The sequence below is a fragment of the Lycorma delicatula genome, chromosome 12, assembly GCF_047948215.1.
Source record: "Lycorma delicatula isolate Av1 chromosome 12, ASM4794821v1, whole genome shotgun sequence".
In the NCBI taxonomy this organism is placed as follows: Eukaryota; Metazoa; Arthropoda; class Insecta; order Hemiptera; family Fulgoridae; genus Lycorma; species Lycorma delicatula.
The window spans coordinates 34483466-34507386 of NC_134466.1; the positions used below are offsets into that span (position 1 = coordinate 34483466).

At 29.5% G+C, this 23921-nt stretch overlaps 1 protein-coding gene across 2 annotated transcripts in view; it reads left to right on the forward strand.

Annotated features, from left to right (window-relative positions):
• Positions 1 to 23921, forward strand: part of dnc (phosphodiesterase dunce) — a 343784-nt gene that overhangs the window by 125611 nt on the left and 194252 nt on the right. The window lies entirely within an intron of this gene.

Sequence of the window (23921 nt, forward strand, 5' to 3'; positions counted from 1 at the left end):
AAGTAACCCCAAAAATATTACATAATAAAAAGAAGTTACTATGAGACGTATTACCTTGTTTTATTATAACAGCGATTTTATAGTTTTTGCAACTTTCATTACTTATAATTAAAAAGCTACGGACGGGATTTGTCGAGAAACAGTTTTTGTTATCGTTTTTCTTGTAAATGTTTACATTAAATTCATCATGTTTTACAGTCCACCTTCCTATTTAAAAAAAATAATAAACTTTGATTCAAGTGGTAGATTCAAAATGGCGGACAAAAATTTAAAACACGATAATTAATTTTCAATCTATATAGAACTTTTTTTTTCTACGTCCTATTAACTCTCAGTTTTGAAATATGAAACTGTTTCCAAACTTACATATACATATATATATATATATATATATTTATTCATGTATACACATATACATATTATATATTATCATATATATATATGTTATATATTTTGATGAATGATTTATCTGTTGGTTCATTCTATTGATAGAATGGAGTTAAGCTATTCTATATATGCAGTAACCTATAGTTTTTACTGAAAACGTCATTCGATGAATAGATTCTAACGTGGATAAAGCTTCTATAGACTGCTTTGTAGGTGTATTTTGCTAATAACTTAAATGGTATTCCTATTAATGATAATTGCCATATTGCTGAATGCTATATTGTAAAATGTTCGAGCGTCTGGTTATATGGTTTATTTAACGGGATGATTTACTTAATTTAATGGGATGATTTATTTTAATGGAAATTGATTTACTTAACGATACAATCCAACTATATTCTTTTGTTTTAATATGTTTTAATCAATTAGTAACCAGCTTTTGGAATAAGTCTTTATTTTATATACATATAAAAAGCTGACGGAGTATTGGATGACTTACCCGGCTATTAATAACAAAAATTAAAGGACTTAGACAAAAAAAAACAGAATTTATATATATTTTTTGAGATGGGGAAATAAATTTTATAAAAATAACTCTCCTAAAAATTTTCATATATGTTGGTTAAGCTTAAACAAATTAACTCAACTTATAAGTTTTCTCTTATTCTAATATACCTTCTTCAATAAAGGCTAAAAGAAGAAAAAATAAATTTTTCAAAAAGTTTTTCTGTATTTTAGTTCCCTGATCTATAATTTTAAAAAATGTAGATATTTCTTCATACCTCTATATATAAAATAAAACTCAAAAAATTTTTGGAAAATATTTTAATCGAAGGGAGATAAAGGAAAAGAACAAAAAATATTAATTTCAATATTATGAGGTGGGGTTGATTTTTTAAAAATATTTATTTTAGATTATTTATATGTGCCTTTTTGGTAAATTTGGATTAATAAATTTTTTTTCTAAAATGCCTCTGAAGAAAATCGAAATTTTATTTCACGATATCCAATACCCCTATAAGGAATTTTAGAAGAAATTAATACGATCTATGTCCCATATATAGAAATATTTCAGCCAAATTTGTAGAAAATCGGTTTGGTTAATCCTGAGAGATAAGACCAAAAGCAGTACGACACATATACATATGCACTTACATACGTGTACACGTATGTTATTTTGGTCTAGATCAACTAGTTGGTTTCTACACTTTAAAAATTTGCAGAAAAACCGATACCCCATTTTTGAGGTGATCACTTTAATTTCTCCTTTATTATACCTGTTCTAGCTATATTTTTGCCGAAATTTCAAAATATACTTATATTATTATTAAATTGTATGTATATATATATATATATATATATATATATATATATAGCTTTATTTAAAAACAAAGTAGTCAATCGGATTTCAGTGGAAAATGGACCGATATAGAGTTTAACATAGATTCAAAACAGTATCTTTATTAATTTTAATAAATGGTTATTTATATTTATTGATTTTATAAATATAACTTAACCAAACTTAACCTACACCCGCTTCGCTCGCTAACCTTGACTAATTAACAGGAGTGTTTTGATTATTTAAATAATAAATAATTGCAATAATTACTGAATTTATTAAATAAATACTCAAAAAATTACGGTGTTAATTAGTCAAGGTTAACGAGCGAAGCTAGCATAGGTTCAGTTTGGTTAAATTATATTTATAAAATAAATAAATATAAATAACCATTTATTATAATTAATAGACTGTTCATTTTCCACCGAAATCCGATCGACTAATTTGTTTTTACATAAAGCTGTAGCTGCGGTGGCGTTAATACGTAAGTACCTTTCTTTGTTATGGAGTTTTGATTTTTAATTATATTTTCTTGTTTTAAGGGTAATTTTTCTTCCCTGTTCATAATATATTATTTTGTAATTTTAAGTTGTTTAAGATATTTTTCTATTTCTTTTAGCCAGCTGTTTTTAACTATTTTTTTTTACCGGTAGTTGATAGTTTCTTGGTTAGCCAATCTTCTGGGAGCCTTGCTAAATGACTAGAGAAGACTACTTTTCTTTTCCTTATGATGTTCATTGAGGGTTTGTTCTCTTGATATATGATTTTATTAGGTTTCTTTTGTAATTTTAAGTTCTTTAAGGTCTTTTTTTTTATTTTCGTTTTGCCAGTCATTTTTAACTTTATTTTTTGATTGTTAGTCATTCTTCTGGGAGCCTTGTTAGATGACTAGAAGGCTACTTTTCTTTTCCTTATGATGTTCAGTAAGGGTTCGTTCTTTTGATATATAGTACGATTTCATTAGGGAGAAGTCGATATTTTCCACCTACTATATATTTTTTGTAATTTTTAGAATTCTTCTTTCCATTTTCTGAAGTTTTTCACAAATAGTGTTTCACATGCGTAAGTTACTTCTGGTCGTGTTAATATGCTGTAGTTTTTAATTTTTTTCTTTATTGAGAGGGACTTCTTTAACTTTGTGGATCAAGTGTTTCTGTGCGAGTCTTGAGTTTATTGTTTCTATTTTTGATTGCTGGTTAATCATTTATTTTTCTTGATATTATTTCTCCTAGGTATTTAAATTTTTCTGTGGTCTTTATTACTAGTCGGTTGTTAAGGGTGATGTTATTGGGTTTATTCTTGGTGATGGACATAATTTTCGTCTTTTCATAGGAGATTTGCAATCCAACTTTCCCTACTATGTTTTGGAGGGTTTCTACTTGTTTTTTAGTTTCCTACCGACTTTCTGACACCAATGCAAGATCATCCGGGAACGCTATACAATTGAATTTTCCTGTTTCCCAATTTTGAGTTGATTCTTCTGGTTTTTCCATTTCCTCATGATTTTTCCCAGTACACAGTTGAAAGAGAAACGGGAAAGCCCGTCTTTCAGTCTTATCCCTATTTAAATCTTGAATGGTTCGGAGAGCTCTTCTCTAAATTTTATTTTGTATTTTGTGTTTTTAAGTAATGCTTTTAATCAGATTTATTAATTTTATGTGGAGTCCAGATTTATTAGGGTGTTTCATAAAGATTCTTTACGAATAAAGTCATGCCTTTTTTTGAAATCTATGAATGATATTATAAAATTCTTATTTTTTTTTTCTGAATTTTTATGGGCATCGACTGCTAAGGTCATTAGCCCTCGTCACATTCTTTAAAAGAAATTATTATCTCCATCAGGATCGTCATATGTAAGGGTGTAAAGGGCCCTTACATTTTATTTAAAAACACGAACTTCACAATAAACATTAAGACATAAAAGACAAGGACAATAATCACAAACACTTACGGGGTGTAAAGGGCCCCAATATTAAAATTTGAAATAAGGTTCTCAAAAGACCAGGAAATTAAAATTTCAACTTATTAATACCATTTCTTTCTTTATATATTTATAAAACTACCGCTTAGAGATTCTTTTATCACAGCTTTAAACTTTCATTTTATAGACTTTTAAGAAGTCCACTGGCGTGTAAAAACGCAACTATATTTTCTTCATTTCCATTATCCAGATCAGCACTAATATTATTTCTAAGACGGAACCTCTTTCTAAGGTCCTCATATATGGTACACTCTTCTATCAGATGCTTGATTGTCAGTGTTTTATTACAAACACCGCACATTGGTCTCACTTCGCCGGTTAACAAATATAAATTTGTTAATCGCGTGTGACCGATTCTAAGTCTGGTCACCGCTACTTGTTCACGGCGAGTCAACTTAAAGTCGCTTTTCCATTTATAAGGAGAAGTTTTTAATGAGTTTAATTTTGTATTTAAACTCCTCCATTCAGCATTCCACTTGTTTTTTACTATATTTTTTAGACGGTTTTTAACATCTGCCACTCTTACAGGAAATGCATCCAAATCATCGCAGACTGTTGCCTTTCTGGCAGCTTCGTCTGCGATTTCATTACCTGTAACCCTACCAGCATGCCCCGGAGTCCATACAAATACGCATCGCTGTCCTCGTTGTTTTAGAACGTTTAAAATGGACAGGATGTTTGCAATTAGGACATCCTTAATGTTCTTGTTCCGAATTGCGACAAGTGCACTTATAGAATCGGAACATATTAACACTCTCTCTTCGCAATAGTGTTCAGTGTAGCGAAGAGCTTGCTGAATTGCAGTGAGTTCTGCCGTGTAGACACTGGCCACATCTGGCAGTTTCCAAAAGTGGGCTTCTCCATTTACATATATTGAGCATCCAACACCATGTTCAGTTTTAGAACCGTCAGTATAAATTCTAATATGTTCTTCGTAAGTACTGACGGTTGCCAAAAATTCCTGTTGGATGATCACTGCTGGTTTCTTTTTTATTTCTCCTTGAGAGAGATCCAAACTTGTATTTACCGCTGGGAAGAGCCATGGCGGTATTTCTCTAGTAGAAATTGCCAATGTATCTGGAAAGGCAATTTCGTATTTACTTCTTAATTCGTGGAACCTAATTTCGGCTGGTCTGGAATAGGTAGCACGACGTTCGTATAATGCAGTATAAATCTTATTTCTTTTCTTTTGGTAAAAAGAAAAGAAATAAGTAAATAAATGTATTTTAACGTATTAAAATACATTTTAATACGTTTAAAATGTATAATTTATTCCGGGCAGCTTCTTCCTGGTCTGAAACCTCCTTAATATTCTCCCAGTTCCTTGTCTAGTTGGCCTTGGATTCTCCACAAAAGAATTTTAGAAAATATCGTACAGGTTACATTGAAAAGGGAGATTCCTCTGTAATTGTTAGGATCTACCTTATATCCTTTCTTTTGCAGAAGGTGGATTATGGCTGGTTCCAATTCTCAGACAGTTTCTTTATATTCCAAATTTCTACTAAATGTTTCTGAAGATTTTTAATTGTTTTATCATTAGCATTTTTCCACTCTTCCGCGGCTAATCGATTTTCTTATGTAGCTTTGTAATTTTTAAGGGAACCTACGGCTGATGGTTGGAGAGGCGATATTGTTCAAAGGTGTTGACATTTTTTGTTTGAAGGTCAAAATTTAGGAGGTTTCAGGGTGCTTCATAGTTCAATAGCTTTTCAAAGTAATTTGCTAATAATTCTGCGTTCTCCGTATTATTGTGAGCCAGTTTACCTCCTCTAATTTTAGGCATTATGGTTGTAGAGGAATATTTAGAAAGGTGGGATTTAGAAGTTATTAAAAGTCTCTAAAGTTATTTTTGTTAAATTCTTCTTCGATAGTATCTAGACTAGATTTTTTATCTCTTTTATATATATTATTTCACCATAAAAAAATACATTATTACCTTTTTGAACTACTTAAATAAGTTAGAACAAGACTTTTGGACGCACAAAATGAGTTGTACATGTTAGGCTAATAACATTTAGCAATATATTAATATATTGCTAAAACCAAGTAATATATTACTTGATAGATTTAGTAATATATTTTGAAAACCAAGAATTTATTTTTTAATGAAATTTCAATATAATTATACGTTTTATAGTTTAGGTTGTAATTTGTTAAAATGTTTTCCTTTTTTTTCTTATCTCCTGAAATTCGTAGGCAACGTCAGTAGTCAAAGAAGTAAATTTATTCTTTGAAGTACACTGCTAAGTGACTTGAAGAATTGAACTTATTCATTCCATTTTGTTTGATGTCTATATATATAGACAGAAAGAAAGAAAGAGTTATTGAATGAGAGAAAAAGAAGAGAGATAGATTACTTCAAGAAAGTTCTTTCTAAGTTAATTATGAAATTTTAGTCCTTCAGACGACGAGAAAAATATATTTATATTAGATCAAAGGTGACGTGATATAAAGCGTTCATTTAATTAAAAAATTATTCTTAAGGTTATTTAATAATTATGATTAAACATTTTTTTTTTTTTTTTTAAGAAAAAAGTAGCTTATAGGTATTACTAAATTATTACCAAAATTTCAAAACATAATTTCCCTAACAGAATATGTTAATAAAAATTACCTAACAGATTTGTTTCGAATTATACTACATTTTTAATCCAGGAGCATTGAAGTTATATTAACTGTATAAAGTACTAGTTACATATGAGCTTTTAAATCTGTTATTGCGGGTAATTTCTTACCTCAATTTCCCGTGATAATGATATTGATATTACTGTTCATATCCGTCACTTCTAAAAAGTAGGTGCCTCAAAATTAACGCAGAATTTAAATGCGCACCATGTTTTTTTCTGTTGGGTTAGCAACACTCTCTGAAGCACTTGTAATAATCATACTCCGGTTAGTAGTGAATTAATTGTGATGGGAAATTCACCTATAGGCGCGCACGACTATTGTAAAAACATATTACAAATACGGAGAGTGGTGTGCTGAAACTATCAATGGTGTATCGAGATGATAACAGCATTTTTGTTCCCTCAGTTGGAAGCCATAGCCTTTGGCTTTGATGATGAGATTTTCTTCCAGCAGGATGGCACCACGTGTCATGTGGCATGCCAAACCATTGAGTTGTAAAAGCAGAAATTCCATGGGCGGCTGATTTCGCGCAACAGTGATCACAGTTGGCCACCAAGATCATGCGATGTTACATCTGGGGATTTGTAAAGTCCAAGGTTTAGGTTTACAGCAAACACATACCTACTGTTACTGAATTTAAAGAAGAAATCTAACGTGTTGTCACAACAATTGAGCCACAAGTCAATCAAAAATGTGACTGCAGATTTTATTAAAAGATTGCGCGAGTGTTATATGAGATGTGGAGAACATTTGTCGGATATTATTTTTCATATTTAATCGGTGTGTTTAATCTTTTAAATTGTCACAACTTTCCCAGTTAATACATAAATAAAAATTAATTTTGCAAATTAAAATCCTTTGTTATTTTTGGGACACTATATATACAGAATTTTAAAAATACCATAGTTAGAATTTCTCAAACTGTAAGTTCTGCAAAAAATTTTAATTTAGGAACTTTGTTTTCTTTAAACATTATAAATATCATATTTGTATTCTTCAGGTTAACTTCAACTTTTCCAAAATGCCAACCAGTTTATTATTATTTTTAATAACTTTAATTTTTTTATAATTTTCGATAGTAGATATAATTTTAATATTGTTTTTATTCTTTTGCATTTTTGCGTAAATGCAACCACTCACGAGCTTTTTAAATAACGAATTTTTAGCGTTGAAGATTTGGGTTCAAATTATACGGTTACGTACATAGATCATTTGAAGATCAGGTGTAGCTGCAGTAGAGTTTATTTACGCAAAAATAAAAAAATCTTAAAAGTTATGTTTTTTTTTAATCAAAAACTAGAAAAAAGTTAGAGGTTTCTATTAGGGTGATTCAAAAAGAACGACACAACTTTAAAAGCATATAAAAATATATTTAGAAAACTTATAGATTCGGTTGAGGTCTCATATCATAGCAAACCACATCAAGTTTTGACTCACGCTGTCACCATTGTTGTTAAAATGGTGTATGTTTACTGGTGCGGAACGTGCTCGCTGTGTATTTTGCTGCAGAGGTAACGCCCAATTTGCTGGCTATAGTATATAATGAAATCGACTTCAACCGGGATGTATACTGCATTAAAAATGGAAGCCATATCGAACAAAATTGAATGCTGGGTGACAAACTTGATGTGTTTTTCTATTAAATGAGACCTCAACCAAATCTGTAAGTTACTTAATACATTTGTATATGTTTTTAAAGTTTTAAACCCCTTTTTGAATCAACCGGTATATATCTATTTTTGTTTACTTCTTTGTACGTAGTAAAGGGAGTATTGTGATCGCAAAAAATTTTGATTTTCAGATTTCAACGGAAATATCCAATTTGACTAGTTTCTACATGAAATCTGTACGTACGTACGTATGCATAACTCAAAAAGGATGTAGAAATGTAGGATGTTGAAATTTTGGATTTAGGACTGTTGTAACATCTAGTTGTGCACTTCCCCTTTTGTCTGAAATTGACAGGACCAAAAGTGTCAAAAAAGGCCCTAAATCAAAACAAAAATTGTATTTTGGACTTTTTCTTAACTGAAGTAATAAGCCCTCATTTTAATTAAATTTAAATTAATGAAATATTTGGATCTTACGAGGGAAAGGCAAATCGGTTTGAATCAGACTTCACCTTCTTTTTCTTTTAACTTTTTTTAAAATTTAAATATATTGATTTATTAATAGTTATTAACTTCTGATTGTAAACAAAAAAAAATACGATAAATAATAATTCAATAATAATAATAAAAAAGTTTTAAAAATATCAGAAGTTATTAATGAAATAAAATTTTATGTACATTTCATTTTAAAAAAATGTATATATGTAATTTAATAGGCGTACAAGGAAGTCATGTGATGTCAACATCAAAATTTCTTACGAAAGGATCGGGGTCACCTAAAAGGAGGTACGTTCTCCTCTCTTCTAACTTCGTCAAAGAATTAGTCATTTCTCTTTTCCTGAGGTAGTCGGGTTTCAGTAAACTACATATCTCAGGAACGGTTGACCTGAGACTATACAAGACTATATTTCATATACATTCATACATATCATCGTCATTCATCCTCTTAAGTAATACCTTATGGTAGATCCGGAAGCTAAACAGTAAAAGAAAACTAAACAATTGTTCGTACCTATATTTTATAATGAGTAATTCCAGACAGCAATTGGAAGTTATATCTTTTTTACAGGTTTTTATAATAGCATAAGAATCTAAGGCAATTACGAATTGACTTTTCTTTTAAATATGAAAATCAATTTAAAAATCTTTATCTATTAAGTTTGAATTTAATTAACGTAGATGGATTATAGCATAACATTAGCTTTTTTATGATTAATTTACCAAATAAGCTAGAAGTGTGTATGTGTGGCGGAAATTTCTTATTTTATTAAAGATACTATGGAAAAATGCTTTAGAGTACACATGATTATAAAACCATGAAAAATAATCAGTTAAGAATGAGCGATTTTATCGACATTCTCGTGTACTGTACACATATGCTGTACCATACAGTTTTAAACACAATAACAGCTTTATTACTAAGTATGATCCAAAGGTAGAAATGTTGATAACAGATTAATATTGAATCGAATTGTATTAATAAAAACATTTAATTTTTTTTTACTTCATTGATTTAGCGATTTTCACGATATGTTAAGTTGAATTAATCTTTGTATCAATAAATAATTCGTACATGTGATTGCGTATATAATCATTTTAAAATGAATGTTACTGACAATTGTAATAAATGCAAAAATCACCTAATTATGTGCCTAATTAATTATTTTATAATTTCTCTGTGTTGTATGTTGCTGCTTGTTAATCTTTTTTCGATATTTCGTAATTAATTTTTTAATATTGATGTTTTCGATTACTCTTTTTGATTATATTTTTTACAAGTGTCGTTATATATATATATATATATATATATATATTATCCGATAAGTTTGAAGATTAATAACTAGCTTCATTATGAAATTAAAATAAAATAGAAGATGAATTTACTATGTTTAACCAACTTCAAAAAAGGAGATTATGTATTTGATCCGTATATGTTTCTTTATGTTTATTAGTGCATAACTTTTTTCCTATTAATTCTGTTGAAATAAATCTTGTTGCAATCGACGCAGCTGCTTTTCGAAGTGGTAATATGATATTGAAAAATTTTTTAAACACAAAAAATCGGTCTGAAAATTTATAAAAGAATTTTTTTCGCCGTCCGGCGGATAGGTAGCGACAGTGGGAATCCTGATATTCTATATGTATGCGTCACGTTAGAAGATGTTATGTGGTCTTCTGTAGGGCAGCTAATGTGAGTTTCTGCTCAAGATATGTAGCACCGTTTATATCTCCAAGATATCTCGTCTTAAACCTTTCAGACCTAATATACATTATTTATATATATATATACAGCATCACTGGGATAGTGGAAATCTTATAATAATTCTATAGACATGCATCACATTACATGGTCATGATGTCGGTTCCATTTTTATAAAAATAAATATACAAATTTGTTAACGTATGCAATTTTATTTCATTAAATAAAATATACTTCACGAAAAAAATTAAAGAAAATTAATTTTTATCTGAAAAAATTTATGCCCAAATGAAATTCGCAAAAATATCTTAAGAGTATATCTAGTTACCTGCTTAATGTCTAATTTGATTACATTCTTGTGCATTATGATCGCGAGATTTACAGCAGTGTTTTATTTATCTTCAATTAATTTTATTGAGGAATTTTTATTATGGATAATACTTCATTACCTGTTTACTTTCATCCAGTTTTATGTTTACAAACAACAAAAAATATTATTTTAAACTATACACAGTTTATTATGTGTGTGTGTGTTTTCACAAACGCGTACCACATGTAAAGAGGAGCCATTAAATATTAGTTGCAAGAAACTGAAGTGGACTTAAAGTTGCAAGTCTTAAAAGTTTAGAAAAAACTATCCTGCACTTTTTTGGATATTTCCTTTAAATTTTCAAGAAATTTTTTTTTCAGAAATTACTATTTCAAAGAAATCTCTCAAGATTTGTTGAAACAAATCGCGCGATCTTGGTAGCGTTTGCGCCTCATAAACTCGATGAAATACAACTAAAGCAGTGTTCTATTAATGCTGCAGTCAATTTTATTCGGTTGTTTGGCCGACCATCATATATTTTCTAACGTTTGATTGTACTCTTCTACTTGCGAGTCAACGAAATTTTTCAAGTGATAACCGTTTGGTGTTGGTTTTTATTTTCCGATAGGTTTCAAATGCCACAGTACGCGCTTCACTCGTTTGAAATAATTACCGAATATAATTCGCAATGAAATGCGGAAATATTTGTAATTAATAGAAAAAACCTTAATTACAAGTCTAATTTTAGATTTTCGCTGTTTTAAATATTGCAGCCATTTTTACTATACTATGTAATTCATTTTTTAATGTTGATATTTTCGATTACTCTTTTCGATTATAATTTTTACTAATCTCGATATATATCATTTCATCCGATAAGTAATGTTTCTGCACTTCTAACTTCTAATTTGCACTGCCACCAGCAAATATTTTTTTTGATTTCATGGCAGAAATCGGCAAAAAAAAACATTATTGAGGTAGGTCCTGCTCAAAATTATATTTCCGTCTTGAGAACAAGCTCTCGTTTATTTCAATCGTTAAGCGGAGTCCCGGGATTATTAAGGGATTGTTTATAATATTGTGGATACAAATCTCATCAATATAGTTCCACCAACCACCTTTTGGTTTTATGGTTAATATCCACCTCCTGCTGGCAAAACTTGACGATTTTTATACTCTTTTCGTTCAGCAGTATATGAAAAACTCAATTTTGTTGAATAGTAATCTAACAAGAAAAGTTCGCTGACGTAACTCTGTATTCCATACAACCATCCAGGGAGCATATACACTGATCATGCTGACCCATACGCAAAATCATTCGTGACCACGTTAATGTATCAGAGGGTTGTCTACAATACCTGCTCTTGTTAAAACAGCATCATTTACATTTGCAAATTTCTTATGTACAATTGGTATGTGACTTGTTGTCATGTCTTGTCTGTTTTTTAATATTTGTAAACAGTGATTAGTATATTTAACGTTTACTTAGAGGCAAACAAGAAGAAATATTATATTAAAAATAATTTCTTGATACTTAAGATTTATTTTGATTTTGATGCAACACTTAAATTTAATCCAGAGTAAGACTGTAAACTGCATTCTTAATATTCTGATGGTTCGGCAGTATATGTTAAAAACTAGTCTCAAGGTTTAGCATCCTGAAAATAAAGAAGCTAAATGGCACTGTTTATTTCATGTAATATACGTTTTTTTTTTTAATGGGCCAATGACCGTAAGATCCTATAAAACAAAATATATATTTATAAATGGTCTAAGTAGTGAGCAGAAAATATTTTTCATTTTATATATAAATAATGTAAGTAGTTTTTAAAAATGTTAATGAAATATGACAACACTGGTTTGCTTCACATTTCTATATCTGAAATTTCGTAACGTATTTTGTTTCCGATTAGCCTGTGGTATATGATTATTATTTATATATTTGTACCTCGTTATATAATTTTTCTTATCTTGGTAGAAGCTACGTTCTACTGATAAACAATATTATGTACATTTAATATTGTTTATATTGGTTGGAGAAATACATATATTCTCTTTTTTTATTATAGTATTTTTATCCTTTTTTTATATTAATAAATTGATTATAACTTAATAATAATAATGTTAATATTAACATATTATTTTATTAAAATTCCAGATTTGTCTTATTATGCGTGGGTTTGTAATCAGGAAGTGTTTGTCATTATAAAATGAACTATCATTTCTGTGGACTCGCTTCGCTCGTCCTTAAAACGGTAGTATGATTTCGCAGAAGTTTCTCCCTATATCTTGAGAAGGGGTGATAGTAGAGAGCTGAAAATCGGATTTGTTATAATTTCATAGTCTGTTTTTTTCGAAAAACGAAATGAAAAACTATATTAGGTTGTTGTCCAAGAGGAAAAATTTAGAAATTCACCCCCAAGGAGGATAGAGCCTTGATCTATGACTTTACAAACCTTCCCTGGGAAAACAATCGTCGGTTGGATATCACATGATGCTGTTGACAACCACGGAACCGCGACAAACTTCCGCATTTTTATATGTATTTGATTTACGTCTAGTATTGCTTTATAGCCCATGACAAGAAAGACAATAACTGTTTTAATTTCCTGGCATCATAGTTGTATGTTGTAAGAAGTAAGAATATGGTATGGTAGTCAGTCAAAAAAGAGTATGGGATTTTTTTGCATTTCTCGGAGTTTCATGACCCAGGGACAAAAAAAAACAGAAAAAATGTGTGGAGTAATATTCAAACATACATACTTACGTGTGTAGGTAAACATACTTACATGTGTTGGCGTGTTTGATGCTTAATAACCTTTGACTGAATAAACCGACTGGGTTGAAATTTGACACAAGATTCATGTAAATGGTGGTAATTTGTTGGTAAAAGTCAAATCTTCGGTGGATGTGGTAGATAGTTCCTTTCGGGTCAGATTTCTTAAAATTTTGCAAACGTAAACCCACATTATATTAAGCTTAGTACGTGCGTAAATGCTTACCGTACTATCTTAAAAAGAATTTACCTAAAATTCTCCCGTTTCACAAAAATTGAAAATTCTTTCTGTTTATTTATTTCATTTTTTTTTTGTCTTCCTAAGCATAGTAGTAGTAGTAGTAGTGCAAGTGGCTTAAAAAAAACTATATGTATTTTGGGGACAATATTGGGGTGGAATAACCGATCAAAAGTTTATCGATTTTAATATCGATTTTTTGAATCTTTTAAAACTTTTTTTAGTATATTTAAATTTATAATAACAATAATATTAAAATAAAATTTCGCTATAATTCACCCTCAACCCCTGAAAAATAAATCTTAGGTAACTTTTGTTGGTTGTACCTCTTTCTGTGGATTATTTTAGATTCTTCCATCAAACATAGTAATCGTATAAATATAAAAATAATTTCTTGGGAGGTGATTTTGGGGGTGGGAGAGCTGATAAAATTAAAACCACCGACTTTTTAAACGTTTTTATGTATCATTATTTTGCCACTATATAAGAATAAATAACCAATTTCAGGAAAGTGTAACAAAATTGTTGTCAGCTTTTTTTTTTATAAAAAAAAAAACCAATGGTAAAATAATTAATAATATTGGATCATAGTCAATTTAAAGTTTAAATTAATGTGAAACATGAATAAGCTTTATTTTTATGACATTGTGATTGTTAAAATCTCCTTTTTATGGTTATTATTTATTTTATGGTTTCTTGGTTTCGATAATTTTTTTCTGTTTCAGTTTCATATTATAATATTTTTAGGCAATTTTAAATCTATAATTATATTTAATTATATAATTATATTTTTTTGGCGGAAAAATCTTATAGTTTTCCCCCAAAAAGAGGTCGACTTCATTAAAAAAAAAAAGAACAAAGAAAGAAAACAAAGAAATAGTGAAGAAAAACTATTTTTTATTTTCTATTATTATGTTTTCGTTACATCGTTTAATTGTAATAAAACATTCAAGCTGTATTACATAATGTATTATTCATTCATTTTTTTCCATGAATGGATAGTTACCTTATTAAATATTCCAGTTATTTTGTTGGGTTCTACGTCATATCTGGCAGAACTGTACAGCAACGTTATTTGAAATTCATATCAGTCTATTTCTATGTTTCTCCCTCCCACAATCACTCACACGATCACAGTTACTGTTTCTCTCTTCTTCCCTCATTTTCTCTCACGCGTTCTCTTTCTCTCTTCCCCTCTCCTTGTTGCAAGCTCTGAATCTACAATTTTAGAAAAACTTTTCAACGAACAAAAAGTAATGTATAATTTAAAGAATAACATATTCCAGAAACTTTTTGTTTTAAATTTGAACTAGGGTTTCATTCTGACCTACCTTAACAAAAGTTTTTTTTTATGATTTACTTGCTCGGGCTGTATTTTAGAAAAAAAAATTCACGGGGCTTTAAAAGTAAGCAAATAGAATTTTAAATCACTTTCATATTATATTTAAATGTACCCTTAATTCATTAATGTATTACCATCTCGCCCAGTTTATTGTCTAAATAATAAAGTAAGAATTAACTTAATAGAAAAATCGGGTTGTTTAATGAAAATAAAAATTATTTTTCATTATGATGGTTTTTTCCCCAGAATAATAGAGAAAAATTATCTCAGTGGAAGTAACCGTATTTTTTTTATCAATTCTCTTGGGAAACTACAGGATAATGTCAAATTACAGCTGTACAACTTTCCTTTGTATTTAATTTATTTGAATTGATCATCTCTGAACAATGTAAACAAATTTTACTTTTCCTTTTCGGCTTTAATCTTCTACCATACCTCAGTAATCATTTTTCTTAATCTTTCTCTGTGTTCTTTTGCTGTTTCCCTTTTCGTCTTGAGCCACTTTAAATCTTTAAACTCAGGTCTTTTTTTTAAATTTCACGGTTTAAATTTCTTCTCTTATTCCGATATCTTGGAGATATTTTCTTATCTTTAGAAGCCAGTTGTTTTTACTTTTGGGATTATCAAAAAAGTTGAAAATCTTTCTTCATTCATTCTTTTTAAGTGACCGGAAAAACATTGTTTAATTTTTAATAATTTTGTCGATTATGTTTTCAAATGTATATAAGAAAAAAACAATCATCGTTTTGTTTGTGGCTTAATAACTCAAATAAAGCTAAACCGATTTTGCTGAAAATTTCACAATTTATTATTATTTGTTCCGGGAGTATTTACGTATTATTAGTTCCGTAATATTTAATATCATAATACCTGTCTGAGGAAGTCGATATTGACACAGACAACGATCGATATAAATAATAACAATTGATGTAGACGATATCATTCGATATATACAACGACATTAAATGTAGTAAAAGAAGGTTTAGGATATTTATTTATACTTTTCCTTTCTCGTCTAGCGCTATAGCAGAGTTATAGCTTTAGAAGGGAAAGTATTGTAATCGGTCCAATTTGGGCATATGAGGTTTTCACCGGATCTTGTCGTTTTGACACCTAAGGAACCAAGGAGCGCTAGTGTAGCATTGACTTACAGCTGTTGTAGTTGTCTGCTATGTTGTGACGTCACTGGTGAGCGGTAGAATTAAATAACCAAATAATATTTAAAGTGTAAAAAAGTATTTAAAGTGACCGCTTGTACCGCCACAACCTCACTAATGAAATACGTTATGCGCGCGGTTTAGTTAGAATCATTGAATTAAATAAACAAAAAATAATTTATTTAAATAAGATGATAAATATTTTAAATTAAGTTGCGTGTGTATATGTGCGTAAGCCGTACATCAGAAAGTTCTACAACTGTGTTGTCAGCTTTTTTTAAGATTTGTATAGTAATGAGATTGGTGAAGTTTGAATTGTGGTAAGCATTCTGACAATAATGAAGCATTGATGAAAAGCATAGTATTAGTGTAACTGGCCCCTAAAAAACAAAATTTGGGAGCAATATTGGGGGTGAGGCAACCGACAAAGTTTATAAATATAGATTTAAAAAATTGTTTAATACTATTTTTATTTTATTTAAATTTTAATGATAATATTAAAACAATAGCAGTAAAGTATAACAAATTTATTGTCCGCTTTCTTAACGTTATTATGGATTCGGTTAATAAGCTTCAAACTCATCTGTAAAGATGTTGCAGACTAGAATTGCATCAGATTAATTAATAAACGAGTCGAAATATCTTATATCTACTCGTACATTATCTGCAGTTTGTAATCTCTAAAATTTTGACTTCTTTTCTCTCAAAAACTGAATAAAACAGGATTAAAGATGATTTTGTAATTTATATATTTTTATGGATTAAATCTTTTATGTGCATTTATAAAAAGTCTGACTTTTTTCCTAAAGAAAATTAAAAATTAAAAAAATATTTTTTTAATTATAAATGTTTCGTAGAAATGATGATTGTATTGTAATACGTACAGATAAGAGATTAAAGTTCATAGTAGTGTGATTATTAAAGGATTATAGGATAAGAGCTTAAGATGTCAAATAGATTTCGAAAGATAAGTTTAATATATAGGTACTGATAAATAGAATTGAATTTCAAGATATCTTTTTCATCTAACATTGAAATCTAAAATCTTTTTCATCTGACATCTCGGCGTGCCAAATAAATAAAAATAAATTCGTGATAAATTATTGTATAGAATTTCAAATATTCTAAAAAAAAATTAATTCTACGATTTATTTTCTGAATTTTCTCGACATATTTTGTTGCAGTTTAAAAAATAAATTTTGAATAAATCGAAAGGTAAATGTATTTAGGAAAAGCCAAAGACATTACAGAGAAAGAAGAATGAGATACTAAATTAAGGTGTTTTTAAAAGGAATAGGTCCCATTTTTAGAGACCGGAAAAATTAGAGTGGTCAATGGGTGTTGACCGGAAATCTGTAATGAGTCATCTGCAGTACCCCACATGGTGGTGTGGGCTTCTCTGGTCTTTCTCAAAGAGAAAGTTTCAGAAATTTCTAAACGGAAATGTTCATTGGATTTTTCAAAGGAAACGTTTCCATTGAAACTTTTGGAAGATCTTTTTACAGTAAAGACTTCAGCGCAATCCAGAAGTTCCGCAAGTGGAGGAGAAAGTTTAAAGGAAAGCCTTAATTCCAAATAAAATAAAATATCGTTTAAATTCTTTAGAAAACTTATGTAACCAAAAAAATGTGTGTTCAATTTATTATTACATAAATTAATATTTAGACTATGTGGTTTACATTAAGGTGTATTTGTTTGATGTATATTTTTGGCAGTATGTTTAATAAAGTAACATTTTACACTATTACGCCAAAACATCGAAATACGTTGGATTTAATCGTAAACTTCATACATTATAATCACTATTAATTTTATATCAGTAGGTGTATAGATGTTTATGTGCATTACAGTTTATTAATTTCGTATTCATTACTAAAAAGACGTATATATAGTTTTTACAAATAATTGTTGTTTTAAAAACTGTGATTCTAAATGACAAATGAGTAGAATTAAACATTTTTAATACAGCAGCGAGTAATAAAGGAACAACATAAGTATAACGAACAGAAGTCCTCAGCCTGCATTAAATAATGAAATATATTTATATATTGAGTGATTCATGAAGAATGTAACAAAATTTCAGAAAATGTTCTATTTGTGAAAATAAAGAAGAAATTTCGTATAAACACAGGTTTGGAAACGCTTTGTTAGCGACTGTCGGCTGGCGAAAGATTTCGCCCTTATTTCTGCGCTTTCCGTTTCTTGCCCAGATGTAAAAAATATAGCCCCGCTGTAATTCTTCGGAAATAAATTAAGGGGTTAATGTTCCGGTTTTATATGAAATCTGATCTAAAAAAAATTAAAACAAATAGGTTCTACAACTACATTCTTAGTAATTTTCGATAAATTTGGGTTAAAAGACAAAACATTGGGTCAAAATACAATTACACTATGTTTTTTTTAAAATAACCTTATTTAATGGGTAATAAACACATAAAAGTTTTAAACAAAATTTGAAAGGGATTTGTTTCTTAGTGAAATGAAGTCCACAGAAACTAAATATAAACCATTTTGTTTAAAAAGTTCAACAAATAAAATTAAATCTTTAATTTGGATCTCAAGAATTACAGCTTACATAATTTTAGAAAAAGCGTAGAAATCAGAGCTAAATCTTTCGCCAGTTGACACTCGCTAACAAAGGGTTTCCGAACCTGTGCTTATACGAAATTTCTTCTTTATTTTCACAAATAGAATGTTTATATGTAATAAATGAAAAATTTGTGCTCAAATTATAGTTCATTTAAAAAAAAAATTGAAAGAAAATTTTGATGCTTTTGGAATAAAAATTTGGGAATCTTTCTTTGTATTAGTTTTAATAACTCAATTTTTAAATTAAATTTGTTACAGTCTACTTTTTGTTTAATAAAGAAAAATAAATATATGTATACACGTTAATGAGAATTAATGCTTGTAATATAAAAAATAAGGCGAGATTATTCAAGAGTAATATAGGCGTTGGTGGAGTTAACGAAGATATAAAAAATAAAAATTTCTTCACGTAACAGACTCGTTTCAATCTGGCAACAGTGCTAGAATTTTTGTTAATGTCCGGACTCTTAATCTCGTCTTTATAATAGAAAGTAGTTAGTATGTTATCCCAATGTTCAAACTTTCGTCTGTTAAGAATCTATTACTTTTTTCTTAAAATTTTAATAAAATTGTAAAGTATTATTTTAACATAGCTATGTACATCTGAAGGAATTTTATCTATATAAATGAGTTTTATTTTAGTTATGCCTTCGCATTTTTTTTAAATTATCTGAAAAAAAAGTGTTACAGATGTTTGTATATTCTTTGTTGATAGACAAACTTACTAATTAGATACACAGTTGTTTGATATTTATTTAATTAAAATCGTTGTGGTGTTACAAGGGAACGCAAGGAAAAAAACAAATATTCATATCACCAAAACGTATAAATTTCCTCTAAGCGTAACTGGTTATTAAAATAATATAGTTTCATAAAGAACTATCCCTAAATCTCTTCTATTGACTGGTATTAATTAACAAATAACTCTACATTTTCGTAAATACAACCCATTTCTTCTTGCGTATTCTACTGGAATTATATAAAAGATAAATGTTATTGATCTATATTTTACCACAGAGAGTTATATGGTTTTTCCTGCAGTTTACTATTTTATGCGTTACAGCAGTTGTTACGTATTGTAGGTTACTATTGTTTCGTTAAACCAATTCTTTAATGAAAATTTGTTGATACGACGAGGAAGGGAGAGATGGATACATCGTGACGTACTATTTCGTAACTATTGCTTGTGTTGGTGTTAAATTGTACAAAAACGTTCATTTCCGGCAATATCTCTCCCATAACAATATCACTTGTTATTAAGCTACTTTGTACGCATCAACTGACAAAAACACGTACGCGTAGTCGCGCAAATAACATACACTCATGTATGTAGTGCAGTTTATTTTTTATTAAAGTACAGACTTATTTCATTCATTCCTGTCAAAAACACTACCATCTGTTAATGCCAATAACAGATGTATTGCATTGTTTATTTCTCAGAATTTTTCTAACATATAATCATTGATTTAAGTTTATAAATAAAAATTAAATGTAAATTAAATTAAATTATGTTTTTATTGAACTATTAATGTTACTAAACTAAGTGCTATATCATTTTACAGATTACTTCGGATTACTACTTTGCCGTAGTGCCGTATAATAAAAAAAAATTATAGAAAAACTTAATTAAATTCTTAGAATCATCAATATTTCCTGCAAAAATTTTCTAAAACAATACTTTATCATTTTCCATTTTCTTGTCATTGAATTGAAATATGATAAAAATACACAGTTTTTTAAGAAATTTTCGAATAATTAAATTTAGTCAGCTATAAAAAAAAAACGGCGATAACAATTTGGTATTCTAATAAGTTGTTCATTTAATGTTTATATATCACGTCAAGCATAAATTCAATTAAACAAATTTTCAAAAGATCATGATGTTTGCAAAAGAAACGCATTTCCGGATTTGACAGGAGTTTATGTTTTACATCTTTTTTTTTGTTATTATTACTTATGACTATAGTATAATGAGAAGGATAATGGAGGACCAATATCCATTATCCTTCTCCCATTTATTTTGTGAGCATTTACGACCGAAAATTGTACGAGCATTTCGGGAAGAATATTTTTTAAATTCTTAAGAATGTTGATTATAATTTTTTTTTTAATTAATAAAATACGTACAAATAAGAAAACCTGCAAAAAAATTACAAATTGAAATGATTAAATAAAAATTATTGAAGGCTGAAAACATTTGAAACATTGAATACTTGAACAGAAATATTTATTGGCTAGCCAAAAAGAGTAAATATTTCCAGAATTCCTTGAAACATGATCCGTTTTCACCTTTTTCCGCCATTAGGATTGGCATAAGTACCTTTCCAGAAACTCTCTTGTGTGTCTGATTTACAGCGCATTTTACCTTTCGTCGCCGCCCCCGTAGTTGTTCGTTCTATTTTCTGAGTATACACCCCATAAGTGGATCAATTAAAGTTTGTGAACGGTTTACAGTATTGTGCACATAATTCCTGTTCAAATTCCTTATACCACTGGATATCGCTCGCTGTTCAGAATTTATTATTAAACCCGGTGCAATGCGCTGTACTATAATCGGCAATAATATATTTGCAGAAGGATTTCTACTGCAAATATGAAACATTCCTCCGTTTCACGGCATAGCCCTTCGAACAACCATTACTCGTAATGGGTTCTGCCGACGTTTCTCTCCTTCCCTGGAATGAATTATACTTTCATTCATTCCCTCAGGATGAATAGACGCTTGTTGTTCCGGTTGGTAATTTTTCGTCGAAATCTGGATTACGGTTGATATTTGATTCGTGTTCATCGAGGCCTCTTGTTATTTCTTACCTTTATGAATAAATAAATAGCAAAATTTTATCAAGGCTTAGTATAGAGTTCTGCAACCATGTATCGGGGCGAATGTGTATTTCGATTCGGTACTGCCGTTCTTTGCACTATTATCGTTCTCAGTCATTCGAAATATTTAACGCCATGTCGTTCCCTAGTTACACAGTTTTTTCCTGGTAAAACACCAAAACTGTGAAATAAATACGCAATTCATTTTAACTCTTGATAAAACAAACAATTCAAACACATTCGCAGAAAGATCCATAATGATCCCTAATTGTAAACACTAAACGGTGAGAATAACAATATGACACTGCTCGAATAACTATGATGTACTGATGTGATATAATCATACAAGTGTGAACATGCTTGCTAAAGTCTAACCTCTAATATAATAATTATAATTGCACTAACCTCTAGGTCGGGCTATCGTAAACTTAGACAAGACACCATGAAATTGAAATACGTATAAATTTCATTAATTTATTTTTTTTACGTGCAGCAATACATATTATATAAATCGTGAGGAAATAAATGACGTTCGATAGACTGGGGATCCCACACATCTCAGGAATGGTCGAACTGAGAATGTATAAGACTACACTTCATTTACAATCATACATTTCATCCTCTAAAGAATTATCTAAACGGTAGTTACCGAAGGCTAAACAGGAAAAAGAAAGAAAAGGTTAACGGAGGGTAACAAAACAAAGCAACATCGACAAAAATTTAGTATTCGAATATTTTGTTCATCTAATCTTTATTAATCACGCTATATAAGTGATTTATTACGTAATTATTTATCACGTTCAATTAAATGATTTTAGAACAAAACACATGATATTATTTGGAAAAGAAGCCCATTCTGAGATCTCACAGGAATGTTATCATTGCTGTGAGATCTGTGTTAAGTTACTTTTTTCTAACTTTATTGAAGTATTAAATGTATTTTTGCGCGAAAATTCAAGAAAATTTATTTGCTAACTTTGGGTAAAGTAATATATATTTTCCCATTACAGTGCACGATAGCAATCTTTCTACTTCGTTTTTTTGTTCTCTTTTTCTTATTTTTATGAAAAGATTTCTTGTCTTTGCATCTATTGCTGATAGCTATTCTTGTTACAGATTACTTTTTACTTTTATTTGAAATCCTAACCATACTCTTAAGAAAAAAATATAAATTTAATGAACCTTTATTTTAAAAAAATCGTTTTCTTTATCTTTTGAAAAAAGATTCACTTATAAAAAACATTTACTGAGCCGAAAAGGCTGCTGGAATAGACGGAATACCTGTAGAATTACTGGGCAGTGCAGGTGAGGAAGCGATCGATAGGTTATACAAACTGGTGTGTAATATTTATGAAAATGGGGAATTTCCATCAGACTTCAAAAAAAGTGTTATAGTTATGATACCAGAGAAAGCAGGGGCAGATAAATGTGAAGAATACAGAACAATTAGTTTAACTAGTCATGCATCAAAAATCTTAACTAGAATTTTATACAGAAGAATTGAGAGGAGAGTGGAAGAAGTGTTAGGAGAAGACCAATTTGGTTTCAGGAAAAGTATAGGGACAAGGGAAGCAATTTTAGGCCTCAGATTAATAGTAGAAGGAAGATTAAAGAAAAACAAACCAACATACTTGGCGTTTATAGACCTAGAAAAGGCTTTCGATAACGTAGACTGGAATAAAATGTTCAGCATTTTAAAAAAATTAGGGTTAAAATACAGAGATAGAAGAACAATTGCTAACATGTACAGGAACCAAACAGCAACAATAACAATTGAAGAACATAAGAAAGAAGCCCTAATAAGAAAGGGAGTCCGACGAGGATGTTCCCTATCTCCGTTACTTTTTAATCTTTACATGGAACTAGCAGTTAATGATGTTAAAGAACAATTTAGATTCGGAGTAACAGTACAAGGTGAAAAGATAAAGATGCTACGATTTGCTGATGATATAGTAATTCTAGCCGAGAGTAAAAAGGATTTAGAAGAAACAATGAACGGCATAGATAAAGTCCTACGCAAGAACTATCGCATGAAAATAAACAAGAACAAAACAAAAGTAATGAAATGTAGTAGAAATAACAAAGATGGACCGCTGAATGTGAAAAGATTATGGAGGTAGAAGAATTTTGTTATTTGGGAAGTAAAATTACTAAAGATGGACGAAGCAGGAGCGATATAAAATGCCGAATAGCACAAGCTAAACGAGCCTTCAGTAAGAAATATAATTTGTTTACATCAAAAATTAATTTAAATGTCAGGAAAAGATTTTTGAAAGTGTATGTTTGGAGTGTCGCTTTATATGGAAGTGAAACTTGGACAATCGGAGTATCTGAGAAGAAAAGATTAGAACCTTTTGAAATGTGGTGCTATAGGAGAATGTTAAAAATCAGATGGGTGGATAAAGTGACAAATGAAGAGGTATTGCGGCAAATAGATGAAGAAAGAAGCATTTGGAAAAATATAGTTAAAAGAAGAGAGAGACTTACAGACCACATATTAAGGCAGCCTGGAATAGTCGCTTTAATATTGGAAGGACAGGTAGA